Source organism: Plodia interpunctella, chromosome 1 (assembly GCF_027563975.2).
Source record: "Plodia interpunctella isolate USDA-ARS_2022_Savannah chromosome 1, ilPloInte3.2, whole genome shotgun sequence".
Classification (NCBI taxonomy): domain Eukaryota; kingdom Metazoa; phylum Arthropoda; class Insecta; order Lepidoptera; family Pyralidae; genus Plodia; species Plodia interpunctella.
In genome coordinates, this window is record NC_071294.1 from 4,706,040 (window position 1) to 4,722,511 (window position 16,472).

The following is a 16,472-nucleotide window of genomic DNA, read 5'->3' on the forward strand; positions in this document are numbered from 1 at the left end:
ATAAGATTACAAAGACTTGAATATTTTAATTCAGAAATTTAATACAATACAGGCATTAAAAATTCATTTTAAAATAGACAAAAAGGACAACGTTCGAAACAGGAGGCGTACCAAACTTCCTAGTTAGGTTTGATGTGGAGTGCGACTAGGTCTCCGGAACGACACGTCAGCCCACAATCTCATTTGTGCTTCCCACTAGAACGAGCGACATGTAGGAAATGAGATGCGATTAGCTTAGCTTACCGTACACGTTTCTTGATAAATCATACGACAACTGTCTAGTTCACTAGGTGAGTGCTTTGAAATGTTAAATTCATCATTAAATATCAGAACTATATATTTCAAAATGGGTACAGGAAGTTTAATCCCGAACTCGATCGTAAGTAATTTATGAATGGCATTTGAAACCGAATAGCTTCCAAAAGTTTTGAATAGAAAATTTCCAAGAATACTCGTAGTAATGTTCTTCGTCAGATGAGACTCGAGCTGCTTACATGGCCACACGCCCCAGACTGCATAATACATTGCGCGAATGCACCGCAGTTTGATCCCCTTAGACAAGAAAGTATAACAGTCTGAACTAGAAAGTCCCCTTGATGTTACCTCCTCTTTTGTACCAAGTACGGACATGGACCGGCAAGGGGCTTTACGGCTTCCACGTAAATTGACAAAGTTTTGGAGATGACATCTCTTTGTCTTCTTATGGAGGTATATTGACTACGTTCAATTATTTATTACTAATCGCTGCTGCAACTTTTGGGAGTAAAGTTTGTTATGTGCATAAAGTAAATGTTGGTTAATGTTTGGTTTTTACTAATATATAATAATATAATAATTTACACAAAACAGTATATTGAGTTACGTCTTATTTGGAAGGTAGCATACTCCTACTACCAACCAAGGTGAGGTGCGAAATTGATGGATAACCCGGCCTAAATCAACATGCGATATTATTCAAACTCTAATATTTACAGAATAAAATAACATTCTCATATCCTTGTCGAAATGTTGAAATTTTTTGATGGAAAATAATATTATAAGAATAAAGATTAATTTAATATGATTTCTTTACATTACAAGTATTTAAAAAGTTATTATCAATTAAAGAACGTGACTTTAATAATTAATCTTGATTGAAATCAAAGTTGATTTTCAACAGATTGATACAAGCCGGAATAATGAGACAGGCAAAATGAACAAAAGTGGAAATTAATGCAATACTACTAGAGTCAGACAGGTACTACGTTACGTGGAAAGCAATCTGGCATTTATTAATGTAGATACATCGCTTCAGTAGACCCGGACAATGGGTCGTGTTTCTCCTGAATTGTTTCCATTCCACCATGGTGCGGCCTGAGCCTATCTTAGGTAAATGACTACCTCTATAACTAATTCAAAAGGTACGAATAAACAAAACAACTACCTACACATCTTCTTTCATAAATATCTGAGCAGGCACAGAAGCTGTTTGTTTTTTAAAGTATGCATACACGAGTCATTGCAATTTGCAAGACAGGTTGTTTATTTTTTGCCAGTTGGTGTTGCACATCTGATTAATAAGAGTAGTTTCGCTCTTTTTTGTCCATCTTCTTTTTCGGCAACGGTAGGTTGTTTTACTATGATTCCTTGTCATGCAGTCATTGAGGTGGAATGTATCGGTTATTATATTAATGCTGCAGCAAGGTCCGTAAGTTCAGGCGCGTAAGAGAGAGGTTAATTAAATATAAATTTAAGGGAACGTTATAAAGAAATTCTTTTTTATAACTTGAATGTTCTTTACAACATTCATTATGGAAATGTTTTTTCGGTATCTACATTATAGATAAAAGAAAATGTGATCTACATCGTAATAATATCGTAATAATATCGTAATAATATCGTAATAAAATCTTGTTGACTCTTTCCTCTCTGACTGGATGTAAAATAATCAACGTCACCAATGTATTGAAGTTTTGAAATTTTAAATGTCATATTTTAGTATGAAGGTCGAGTATTATCCGTATAAGAAAAAATCAATTTAACCACGATTTGCTTTGTCTAGTATGTAAATTTGCAAATATTTTATACATCCAAGGTTCTATTATCTTTTTAGATGAAAATAATTTAATGCCATCAAAAACATGCTGTTAAAAACCCAAGTCTCGCAGCTCAGTTTACTACCGTAAAAAATTGTGAGATCCATGTTACCAAGTCGATTAATTTATTTAGGCCCTACTTAAGGGACCTTATGTCTTAAGTTATTATCATATCAATATTAAAAATCTTTTAGGTTTCAAATAAATAGATCGACATGGCCATCGCATGATTAGATTGTTTAGTATGTATCACACCATACAACACTACGGGCCATCAATCTGGTTTCTCACCAAAGTCCTTCCGTGGGATGATTTAGGTCTATAAGAAATTAATGGTCCTGAAATTTAAATGGCGAACAAGAGTATTAGTGAATTGGTTGCACTAGACCCCGTCTCCACTTCTCGGTTTATTGACAAGTTTAAATGCCCCCAGAGCCATGTTGGAATTTATTATGTCATTCGATGAGCCGTTTGGAAAAATTACACATTCGTTTTGGAGACGAGAGTTTCAATCGCGTGGGGCGCCATAGACTCAACAATCTAATATAATATGTATTACTTGTAAGATACATTGTGTTTTCATGCGATGGCCAAGTCAATCTATTTATTTAAAACTTAAAAGATTTTTAATATTGATATGATAATAACTTGCGTAATAACTTAAGACATAAGGTCCCTTAAGTAGGTAAATAAATTAATCGACTTGGTAACATGGATCTCACAACTTTTTACGGTAGAAAAACTGAGCTGCAAGACTTGGATTTTTTACAGCATGTTTTTGATGGCATGTCGCTTCTTTTAGTAGTCAATAGTGGAATTTGTATGGAAAGTAGTTTTGTTTTTCATATGTCAACATATTTTTTTCCTATGGGAATGTGGTTCAATTTCATGGGCTGAACACACCCTTTCCATTATGCAGGTACAATGATTCATTGACTGCGAATGTAACTTTGTAATTTCCTATATTTATATGGGATTACAGTTATTAATGCAATTAGTGTATCTAGAATACTGGACCGAAATTACAAATGTTTTGGGTTTTCCCTTGATTTAGACACTAAACACTAATTGTATTCTAAATTTGAAGCTTCTATAGAAGTGTAAATTTATAGCTAGAAGTGCCTTAGACTTTTGATGATCGGTCAGTCAATGAGTGAGTGAGTGAGTAAGTGAGTGAGAAAATCAAGAAACTTTAACAAGTTAAAATTATTTTACTACTGGTTCAAATTGAATGAAATTTACAGTGCTTATACAATACCTGCTTAATTATTGAAAATGCAGGCTTTCTGTTTTGTCCACTATTATATTTTTAGATGAAAATAATGGAATATTATAGAATGAATAAATACAGATATCTGTACACTGATAATAAACTTCATAACTTCATCTCAAAATAATTTTTGCAGAAGCCTTCAAAAAACCTAGGAGAGAGATCCCTCCTTCTCAACATAATTCCAGTCAAAAACTGTTTTAACAAAGTTTCATAATATAATATTGGTTTCAAAACACAAACTATTATTATTTTTATGATCTGGGTCGCAGTCATGTATAAGAAAATTTTACGACCAGGTGAAACTACTAAGCATCACAACTTTTGCTCTAAAGACAGGTAAAACAAAAGTAATATTCGAGCATCGAATAATTTCGGAGAAAATCGAGAAAAATTGAGTCATTTTTGCTGAGCAAAGTTACGAAAGATAAGCGAGTAAGATCTTGGTGTTTTGCCAAGAGAGTAATCATGAAAAATATGACGGAGACACAGTAAAATACGAAATATAAAACTTTTTAGCAAAACGTTACTGCACTGGATTGGTTATGGTGGGTGGGACTGATCAGAAATAGTTTGTTATCTTTACGGAGGCGTCTTGTAAAAAAATATACTTACTTTTAAGCGAGCTCCTTTACAATGATATGACTCCGGGCCAAAATCTGAAACAGAAGAAATACTTTTAGCATATCTAGTGATGATTTAGCAATTAGCATAACAAAGATCTTTTGGTTCAGGATCACTCCCCAAGGAAAAATCTACATAACTAATGAAACTAATATTATAATTAGGAATGGTTTGTAAGTACTTAAATTCAAAACTACAGATTTCAAAAACTCTTTCACCAGTGTCTTCTTCTTCCACAATGCCTTTTGTCATTTCAATTTTACTTTTAAACTACTTTCACCAGTGTATAGAATGCAATTTCTGGAGGATGGACGCAGGTTATATTTTATTACGCAAAGTTTGTAAATTAAGGGTTTTGTCATGATAGTAGTAGTAGATAGAAACTTCATAATAAAGAATATTAATTTACAGAGGTCAAGACTAACTACAATTTTTATATATACTTGAAGGATGTGGGGTGGATCACGCAAGGACATGGGATACATAAGTACTTATGAGATGGAAGCCAAATGGCACGGGAGACATGTACGTACATCAGGGATGTAGATGAAATATTTAATTGGTTTATATGACTCATGAATATTATAAAATAGTTGATATGTATAAATATTATTTATGTTACAACTCGGACTACAAAAAGATTATCTATTATTAAGATTACGCACCTGATATAACTACCTGATTAACAATTGTCAAATAATTATTTTATTTTGAACTAGAAAGACACATTATTAATTTAATACTATCGTAAGCTAAGACAAATAAGTATAGAATGCAGTAACAAACAAAATCGAGAAGAAAATCCCAGCTAGACACAACGCCGATTAGAGATGTATATCGATGTGTTAATTGGAAGTGGGAACAATCGACGCTGATTGAGGACAGTGAGCTGATTGGGCACAGTGTGCCAAAAGATCAATCCTAAGCGATATCATTTGAGTTGTCTGAGCATAAAATTAAGGATGCCGAAGACGAAAAAGTAGATAAGTGGTCTCTGTATTAGGTAGTACGCTGAGGTAGTAACCGGGAAATCGCACAGATGAGAAATATAGAGTGCATAAATACATTGCGCTCGAATATGAAACTAAATCAATTACAAGTTTTCCAATATTCCTGGATATGTTTAGCCTCTCAACGCGGCTCCTTATAGACTCCTCAAATTGAAATTTTAAGGTTTTAATAGCATTTGTAAATTTTAGATATTTATAAAGTATTGATTAGACAACAATTTTAATTTATGATAGAATTAAAAAACTTGTTCTTTCATACTTGCTCGACGCGACACAATGTATTTACGTCACAAGTTTTATATGTATATGTGTATGATTTAGTTAATGTATTCTGAAAACATAATTGAGTAATAATTACTTCTTCAAGTTATTTGCTGAAGTATTATATTTTAATTAAAACTACCAGTTTTGTTGTATCGTACTGTCAAACATTTTAGCATATACCCTAATGTAAAGTTTTGTAAGAGAAGCGCAAATAAAGCTATTTAATGTAAAGAACAAATTAATTATCTTAAACGAGATCCCTGGGTAATATGAGCTAAATATGTTTACTCTTGACTTAAACCCACTTATCGTTAGCAACCCTACTCATTTCAAGGTTATTCGTATAACTTCTCCAAGGGAGTCCCGACCCGATTCACTAGACGCGCGATGTCTGTCGTACAGGGAAAATGATACAATAAATAATAACCATTATCTTAGTAATGAGCGAATTAATTAAGAAACTGGAGACTTTAGAATAATCTAGCAACTAATAAATTACGAACACTATGCCTCACCGCTAATGTGGCGTATTTATGTTGCAAATTCCCAAGTTGGGAGTTAAAACAATAAATTTGCTAGAGGGCGCCAAAGTGTTAATGTGCAATCACATCGTTAGTTACATAATTTTCTTTGAGGCGAAAAAGCTGAGCTTAAAAACTCCATTACCTTGTGGCATTCGTTTCGCCGTGACACAATACGCGTTAACCGACAAAATGAGAGCGTCGGGTAGCTAGTTACGGAAATAAAAGCCGTTATTATGAATCGCGCCACGGAGCTGCGGAGCCGCGTCACAGGTAAACACTGTTATTTGCATTACACTCCCCGGCCCTTGGCTAGGATTTGTGACATCCGCCGGTAAGCTCCATGAGCTTGGCAATTCTAATTATTGTTGAATTCATTACAGAACGACGACATGTGCAATATTGGATTTTGTGACAATAGACTCACCCCGTGAACTTGAATCTCCCACCGCACGAGGCTTTTTACGCAGTTCAAAAAAATATCACTGCTGAATAAATTGAAGGAGTTAACTAGGAGGTTTTGCTTCTTGTGCACAGTAGGGACTAATAACAGTCTAAGCAGCGAGGATAAGGTAAATAGGCTTTGTGAGACGAAGGTGCCGCAAGTGTGTGCTAGTTTTCCGCTTTCGGCGGTGGCGCGTCTTTTTAACGCTGAAAACAGAGAGCAGAAGCGAAATTCTAAAGAGTGCTTGTCACGGGACTGCGCTGAGGCTAAAGAAGCGAAAATCCGTTTGCAACAATAGAACATCATTGTTTATGGCCAGAAAAATGTTTATTATTAGTCAGTGTGTGATCGCTAATAGTTTATGTCGGTCTGACAAGGTTATCTTTATCAACTTGCGATAATAATGTTTTTGATTCTCGTGAACTTAGCTCTGTTAAATGAAGGAACTTGACTGATAAGATTCAAGTTTCATAGACTAAACTGGCAGTAAAATCCGTATTTGGAAAAAACCTTACATTGGCAATAAACATTGTGATGGTAAAGCATTTACAAATGATGGATGTAGTTTATGTTATACAGCATTTTAATGTCTATTCCGTCTATAGTAAGATTCGTAAGCTCCGTGCCTGGCGCCTTCGAATACAAGACCCTGTCGTAAATCGTTAAATAACCAGTAATTCAAGCTCAACAGTAGAAGCTATCAATTTCTAACTTCGGCAATTATAACACTGTTCAACATTTCCTCCAACATAATTACATTAAACTTTTTGAACCTTCACTTGACGTTGGTACTGAGGTTTCTTTAAATTAGCATATATTTGTGGTACACAAAAATTGTGTACTTTATGTTACCCCAAGGTATTTCTTGAAGGGGAAAGGAGAAGTTTTGGCTCGTCGCCGTAGGTGTGAGATATATGCTATGGGTATTACCGTAACTAGAACTCAAATGACATTTAACAAAGATATGAAGCTTGATTTTTATTAATAAATACATTTAATTTAAGTGGAGGAAAAAAATTGCGGACCTGACGCACGGTACCGACTCTATGGCTGCAAAAGAAACCAGGAAAACGCTCAAAAGATAGGGGAAATTCATAGTTATGGCAATTTAAGCAAGAAGAAGCAAGTCAATTGTAAGTTTCTAATATTTGTAACATGACTTGTAAAAAAAAACATTTACGAAATAACGTTTTTCTTAACACGGTCATAGTAGTGGATTTTGGTACCGAACTTTTGTATTCCTGTAAAAACTTTAAAACAAAAATTAGTAAAGTTGTATAAGAACGCGCTTTCAGAACTCAATCGAAGTGCGCGACACGTCGTACGTAAAACTCGACGAAAGTATGACTGTGACAAAAGCACGTGCTCGCCCGAACCTCCCAAACTTCCCGAAGGACACGACGACGTTATTTAGGGTCGCTTCTGAAAGGCAAGGTGTGTCGTGTGCAACCCAAGGGAATTCACTACGCTTTAAAGCTGGTAATTTGATGTGAGATTTTTCCGTCTTCCCGGGTCGTTCGGGGAGCGGGCGGATTAGGCCACGCACGGCATGGGCGAGGGCGGCGATGCGCCAGATTAATGTCGCGAGCTTTGCGCCAAATTTAAAATGTCACGTTCCATTTTTCCAGCCAACAGAACCCGTCATCAAGCCGAACGGTTAATGCTTCCGATTGTTACGCATCCTTTTTTTACAAGCCCATGAAATGAGTATAGAAACTGAAAATACAATGACAAATATAGGTACTTATCATAGTAACGTTACATGAAAGATTATAAGGTCACCGCCATAAAAAAAGATTAAACTCTAGTCATTGAGACAATGCATGAACGAGATAAAACTAGTAGAGGTCAATGTTTCGTCTGTGTCGGCACATAAACGTACATGTATTATCCAAAGTGTTGCCAACATGGAAACAGGGCGTAGGAAAAAAGGCAAAGTCGTAAAACTGGCGCCCACCAATCGCCAAATAAGGCCGGCGCGACTGTCGAGCCGAGCAGCCTCGTCCTTGACTCCCGGCCAAATGACATAAGTTGGGCCATGGGCGCGGATTCTTGACTAATCGATAAACAAGACGAAATGGATGAACAACCGAATCGCCGCACCCACACTAAGCTATTAACTTGTCATCCAGTTAGGTCACGATTCCATAAAAGTCTTAATTCCAACGTCAAATGGCAAAACACGTTCAGATTATTTCTGACTCGCTAATGCGAAGTTGGAATTTATCATGAGCGTCTTACATAGGTATGTGCCACATATCATGCAATGATTAAGTAGTCTAGATTAGTCAATAATATATAGTCTTATATTATCGTTACTTAATATTATCGTCTCATAAGCAGGCATCTATTATAAAGAGGGCACGAATATATATATCATGCCAAAACTTTTCCAATTTTCATATTCCCCCAGAAGTCAGAGGTTCATAAAGAGCCCTAATTTTAATAATTTCACATTTATACTGTTTGGAGTGCGTGTCCGTAACAGCCATTAAATGTGCGTGTCGTTGGAAATGGATGCGTACTGATGTAGTGTACATTTTCGGCTTATTATCGTAGCCTTGAATTCTAATGGGAGATGGGAGGTCAACTCAATTCATATAAATTTCAATAACTATCACGTTCAGAAAGGAGTAATATTAGGTGAGTGAAATAAACCAAAAACAAAATAATAAACAATATGGTACTTTCATATAGCTAGCGTTATCTATGAAGACTACATACACAGTATTGACTGGAGTCAAGTTCATTGGCAAGGAACCCACGTGGTCGCCCCCGCCATTACATGATGACAAGGTGACTGACTTCAACATATAACCATAATGACGTGCATGGCTATATAAAAACAACATGAGTAATTAGCTGTCTGTGGCATTCCAAATGTTCAAGCGAGTTTTTAATAAAATTCGAAGCTTTTTTGATCACTAGGTTGTAAATAGACAGTGAAAAAAAAACTAACGCTAAGAATGAAGGCTGAGCAGGAATCCCTAACCTACAAACTGAATCAGGTAATCTACTGTACTGAAGGAGATGGTTCATCGTTCATCAGACGAGGGCTCTATCCACACACCTTGGAACCTACATCGTGATATAGGGATTCGTTTACAGGCTCTGCGTTACCAAGCTTCTAGCTAAGCAGGTTTACCTGAATTTTGAGGTTATATAATGAGCAGCGAGTTGCCAGGTTTTCTCTAGAAACCAAAAGATTCATTCATTCTGAAGGTATAACCCGTAAAAAAGGTTGTCCGTGTCTGAATTTTATAATCAAAATGTAAATCCAAAATGACCAATGGTTACAATGGGAGATTTACGAACTGCTCGAATAAATTAATGATTCAGTGATCGGCAAAGAGCATTAACGCGGCGATCGCTAAACGTCCACTTGGGCGTGTGCAAACACAAAGGCGTAATCCGGCGCCAGTACTCTCAGCACTTAGACCGCACCATACCCTAATTGATCGTCAACTAAGCTGTTTACGCTGGAAACGCATAACTGAGTTTTTTATTCTAGCGCAGAAATCATTGGGTCAATTCAGTTCACCTCATTCAGCAGTTCTCTGCTCACTAGCGCCACTACCGCATTTTTATCAATTTCCTTTAATTAATAGCGAAAACTAAAAATACCACAGGATATTACACTAGTATATAAAGTATTTTATAAGATAGTATTATAGTTTTTCATTATAAAAAATGCAGTCACAATTTACGAAAAGATTTGGCTAGTAAATTTTGGGAACTGTGACCCATTGAAAATTATAATACTAACTAATAAAAACAATTAGTGTATAATAATCCACTGTGGCATTTAAATATTTTACTATTATTTAAAATTTATTTATAAAAATGTGATGGTGGCCCTGGTGTGCATGTTGGCCCTGTCTTAATGTTTCAGTTGACTGTGACAATACTGGAAATGTCTCATAAAATTCTGAATTTAACCGAGCATAAAATCTGTTCGCGCGCAATAGAGATCCGGCATCATCAAGGAGTTGCATGTTGCCACTCACCACTTTGGTGGTTGCCCAACATGCGCGCGCGCGCATTTATGACACTTGTTCCCAAAACTCGTCACGAATGATGACATCCCTTGAAATTTTACAGTGGTTAAAATATTTTCATTTGAGTCGATGATTGAAATCCACTTAAATCAGGCCGATATATACTACAATACCAACAAGCAAAATGAAATCTTTCAAACAACAACAAGTCATCCACGTCAGAACTGAATATTATTTTCCTTAAAATGAGGCCAGTCCGGTACAACATCATAGGTAGTACGTTTTATATCGATGCAAAATGTAAAGAATATTTTTGAGAAGTTAGCTAAATGTACGTATACGTCTGTACAGTTTTATTACAAACATAGCTATAAAAATGTCTAAGAGAGTAATCTAGTGTAACAGTTCCAGTCAGCCGTCGCACGCTATACGCGCATTATTCACCCGCATTGATTTAAAATTGATGTGTCTTGCTTGATAGGGAATTGATTTCAACAATCGTGAAGTCGGTAATGAAGTCTTAGTTTAACTGAAACCTTGGGTAGACCACTTCACTCAATTACATCATATAACACTTCACTCAATTACATCATATAAGATGATCCGATGAAATATCCGATATGGAAGCTCATATAAAATAATTAACTTTAAGTAACAGTTTAAATTTTCTTCATTCCCTGTTTATACAATTTTGCGCTCACGTACACTCTTTCGTAATAATTCATCGAACTAAATATGACATCAGCGCTTGTAGTTTGAGATAGTTAATATGTGCTATCAATGTAAAGAAACGTAAAGGAAGAGACTCATGTTACGAGTACGCGGAGAGACCACTTTTTATATTGTCAAATCGCCTGAGCAAACCTCTTCAATACAAAAACATGAAATGAGCAAATCGATAGAAATCTTGTGGAAGTGCTATAAAAAAGTATTATAACACTACGGCATGCGGCATCCAAGTTCGAAAAGCAGAAAATGTGATTGACGTTTGAAAAGAAAACTTTTCCCGGGCACTTATCCCCGACAAAACCCTTTGAGCGCCGAGCGCGGCATTTACTTAAAGGTACCTCTTCTCGTTGTTGTTGCTAAATATTTAGCATGCACTTTAAAGCAAAACGCTAACAGTTCGTTAAAATAATGTAAATATTTTCTCAAGTCTTGCGAGGTACTAGCAAGGTTATTATAGCACTGATTTACAAATGAAATAAATACATTACACGAAAATGCGAATAACGGATAACTAAAATCTCTTTTAACTTTTTGCTCACCAGCAGAAAACGACGAAAAAATACATAAAGGGGTAACACAAAAAGTAAATAGCTTGCTGTAAGCAAAAACAGAATTATATAGTCAATAGATAACAAGAAAATGGGGTTATTGAACTAAATTTTCTTCATTTTAAAAAGCTGATGTCAAAAGTTCCATTTCATTGTTCATTTAAAGATGTACTTGTTTGTCAGTACATAGATGAGTAATTATGATTCCAATGTATCCTGGTTGCCATAATTTACCGGCATATTATGAGCAACGTTGCGTATCGTCTGACAATGTTTCTGTAAATATTTATTGATAGATTTATTCTTCGAGCCGAGCCCCGGCTTTGGTAGGACGAAATTACACGCTGAGTAATCGGGTGAGTCTGCTATTCGTTTCGCTCGATGATTTCGTTTTATGACTGCGATTTTTTGTTCGTCTCCAAGTAACTGATTCATTATGAACACTTATTCGTCATTGTCATTTGTTATGGATGTAATAGAGAGCTATCACGAATTGAAGAGTTATAAATTAATTTATGTCGAGCTTACATGTGATTTGTAAATTGACACACAGTGATAGCGTTTGATGTATATGCTTATGTCCTATTAAGTCCGCCTACGTATATATGGAACAATCGGATTTGTCTAATGGAGTACAACGATTGCAGCGAAACATTTGAGTGGTCCGACATTGCATTATGCGGCTCGGCCTTCACGTCGATAATAACCAAAAGTATGACTCAGTCCAGTAATTACAACATCGTTCTGTTTACAGATAGTCCCTTTTCTGGAGCTGCCCAGCGCTGAATTAGTTGCTTTATTGTAAATAAACTTCCGTTAAACTATTTCTTACGTTCAACTGTTGCAAAATTGACACGATCAAATCAGACATGACATTTTACATGTAGATTGTATCGAAGCATTGCGTTACATTGAATGACTTTTAACATTAGATAAATTAGATGGAGCCAACAATGGCTCCACTAACTAGAAAGTGAATCGACCTGGCTGGCGCGAATTCCAATCGTATCGATCTCAGGTTCGTTACCCCTTCATTATTTTTTCAGTCACAAAAAGGCTATTTTACTTGAACTATTAGGATAACACATGATATAGCGTAGTTTTTATTGTTTTTTTTTTATTGCAAAAGTTGTTTTACACGGTATTTATTTCCACTGTGGAATTAAATGACACAAGTAGAAAAATCAGCGCTAGTTGCAAGTCACGAAACGAACGCATTACGACCGAATTAATTTAAGATACTGCACGCGAATGTATGAGATTTACTCTAACTGACTGTACATAATTCGAGAAAAATTACTCGGGGAGCTCAAATAAAACTGAACTTTGGTGCTTTCGTGGAGGTCAACGATCACATTTGGGACGGTGTCTTTTAATTCAAAGACTTCTTTTATAGCTTTTACGGCAACATGCAATAAATTAGCCCTTTACGGAAAAATGGACATCTGCTCCTCTGAAAAAAAAAACCCTCCTTGGAAGTAAAAGGACAAAATTTACGATCCGTATAACCGTGGGTAGGCGGAGGTCGCCTACGAGCCGCATGCAAATGGGTCCATTGGAGCAGAGTGCCTGGTTGGTAGGCATGGCACCAGACAGATCAAAATCGAAACACCTCTCCTGGCCCGAGGAATTGCGACCGGACAGAGAAGTTGTCGATTCACCAATGATGTCATGTCACGAAAATGAAGTATCGTCATAAAATATATTTCGCCTGCAATGAATAATATTTACTAATTCATTATTCAATAAACTCGTACATAGCACACGAATCACTTGTAATATGATTAGAGTATGAAAACTGACATGATTAATAAGTTATCACGACTGCTATTTTCATTGAAATTGACGAAAGTTAACCAATAGATTAAACCTAATTTATATTAAAACTGTAAATATGATTAAAGAGTAAAACAACAAAATCTAAAGTAAGGAAGGATATAAATAAATTTGCCACGGTGAGAATCAGCCGCAATGGGCTGGCTAGTAAGAAAATAAAAACATCTGTTCGGATTCAAAACGAACTTGTTCCATTTTACATTCGAAACATTTGTTTCTGAATCAGCACGACGAATCTTGTCCAAATATAGAATTCAGTGCACTCCGCATGAATATCAGCATCTGCAGTTCAGATTGCATCGACAACCCCAGAATAACCGCGCTATTTTTATGCCTTAAAATCAATTTGTATTAATCAATGGACTAGGGACATACATTACAATATACTTGTGTACCGACAGCAAATAATATGAATTTATAGATTGGCTTCTATACTTTGGTGAAGTACAGTAATCAGAACATAACCTACCCAAATTCATTGCAAACTTCTGCATGCAAAAAATATCCATGAAGGGTTACTTCACATTCCCATCCATCAACCCTTCATCAGTATAAAAGATGAAACAGATGACTGTTTCACGAACGGGATCTTTTATACTGATTTTACAAGGAGGCTTAAGATTGTTATTGAAATTGAAAATATTTTTTTATTGATCACACCTTAGATACACACTCGAGCAAAACATTAAAATTCCATTTTATAACTCGCTTGCTAAATGTCAGGAGGTCATCAATAGCCACTTCATATATTTTATACGAAGTGATGTCATGTCAGGTGACCTTAATAGTCCTGGCAAATGGGTGATGGAGGAAACGAGGACAATATTTACGAACTTATTTAGTTAACAAGCTACTGCGGATTTTCAATTTAGAAAGTTCACTGCAAAATTAATTGACAGAGTACTTCCATATATGAATTATAAATAGTTAGAATTTTCGCTATTTTTTTAATATACTTTCCATCAGGCCAAGCTTATCATAACAATGCATTGTCATACAAACTAAACGTGCAAAAAAATGTTGCCGAAAAATTTAATCCGACAAGATTTTCTTGTCACACATTTAATGCAATAAGATCTCTGACAACAATAAAAGTTTGTGTTAAAAATGTAATTTTTGCAAAAAACTCATTCAGCCACAACACAGGAAAGGCCTTCCTTGTATCTATAAATGTCAAAAAATAAAAAGACAAGAATCAAACATGCTGAGTAATTTCCGAAGAAATCCAGGAATTTCGGTACATTAGACATGTTAACGAACTCTATTGTGCATTGTATTGTTCCTTAAAGATATAAGAATTTCTAAAACCATAAGCATTCAAATCCAGATAATATACATGCGAGATAGGGTCGACGTTATTATGGTGGTACACATGAATTTATGTCGTAACATATAAAGGAATTGCATGGAAGTAATAAAACTAGTAGATTCAGACCTCGTCTCGCCCACGCGGCAGACTTTAGGCGCCATATTCAGCTGTTATAGTCTACGAACATGATTTATTAACTTTTTCATTATATTTCATTAATTATATAAAAATTGTGGCGTATGTAATAGGAAGTAAATTTCCGGTGAAGGAAAACATCGTGAGGAAACCTGTACAATTGGTTGATTATTAACTTGTGTGTGAAATGGAGAAGGCATTGGCAAACCACTCCATTAATAATGCCAAGAAAGTTGTTGTGTGTGTTTCATTCCACATAATGACCACGACCCTCAGCCATGAGGAAAAGGACTATGAAGAAGACGTAATAGGACCACTCAATATCCTCCAGTGGATAGCGTACGAGGCGACTAAGACACATAGCTTAGTCAACTAACAATACGACTAGCTTTCCTAAGGACGGTCGGTGTCATGCAGGCGGCCGATTGTAAAATACACTCGAATCTTTAATTTTTTAAGGTGACTCCGGGTTTCGCAGATCACAGTCGAACGAAAATGAGAGATTGTACATTTTACGCAATTAAACATTAATTTATGTAAGTGTAAACTTTATTGTACAAAATACAATATGAAAGAGGCGGAGTTCATGATAGGGTATTTATCTAACAGTCAACCTTTGAGATGATCCAAATAACAGGAGATCATAATTGCGTGTGTTTATTATGACTGATATTAAGTTATTATTATTCGACAATAATTTAAAAAAAGTCTTAAAATTAAATTCACATAATGATAATTATGCACTTATAATATATAATATGATATTTATATATTACCATTATTATGCACTTGATTAGTGTAAGATCTAGGCAGTTATTAGACCAGAGCCTTACCTTGTAACACAATATGGGAGATCAGATGCCACAACACCAGTTCTTGGATATTACAAGAGTATTTATATTTCAAACCGCATTGCTAATCATTCTACATACATATTGCCTTTATATTGCTTATTTTGTTGACACATTATTCTGCACAGGTCGAAATAAATATTATTTAAACAAAGTTTAGTTAGTAAACATTAGTATCTCTGGATAAGGTTGCAAGGTAAACTAAGTACTTTTAGTTTATTTGTTTGGAAGATTATCGGATAAATAGTTAACGTAGGTTAAATGTATATATGTTATGGACCAAGTGATTAATTGGACGGTATCAAAAATTCCCGCGCAACTTGAATATTGCCCAAAATGAAAGGTCAATATAATCAAATTGATTATTTTTATGCTCATATACATTCGTCAATATACATTATTATTAGGCAGATTAAAATTAAATCAGGTTTTATCATTGCCACAAAACCGACTCCACGTAGACTTATCGCACCTACCTCTAAAGTGTTATTCCTACCCGCGAAGGCGTGGTGAGTTGAGCTCGCGTGTTGAACTAATTTCCATAGTCTAAACTGTAATCATTTTAGTACGACTAAAACGACGATATTCTCTTACGTGTAACACATTATGCACGGCATCAATTAAATTTTCGTCTAAACAATTAGATCAGTGGGGCAAGTTGCACTGCTTATAGATTCATGAATATAGCTGGGTTTCTGTGTGGTACAATTGTGTATGTAATGTAACAGTCAAGTTGGTGGAAAGTGGGGCGGTTGTACTTTCTCCTAGTGCAGAGAGACTAACATTTCCAGCGGCGCTCTAAAATCATAAGCAAACAAGTATATTTGACCAGGCGGCAATCAACATTGGGAACTTCA

General features: G+C 35.5%; 1 protein-coding gene across 11 annotated transcripts in view; it reads right to left on the minus strand.

The window, feature by feature from the left end:
• The window catches only part of mbl (muscleblind), a 259,998-nt gene that overhangs the window by 99,048 nt on the left and 144,478 nt on the right, over positions 1-16,472 (minus strand). For all 11 annotated transcript variants that reach the window (XR_008404697.2, XR_008404698.2, XR_008404699.2 and 8 more), the window contains one exon: positions 3,961-4,004. The gene's annotated coding sequence lies outside the window, so the exon portion shown is untranslated. The remainder of the gene's footprint in view (positions 1-3,960; positions 4,005-16,472) is intronic.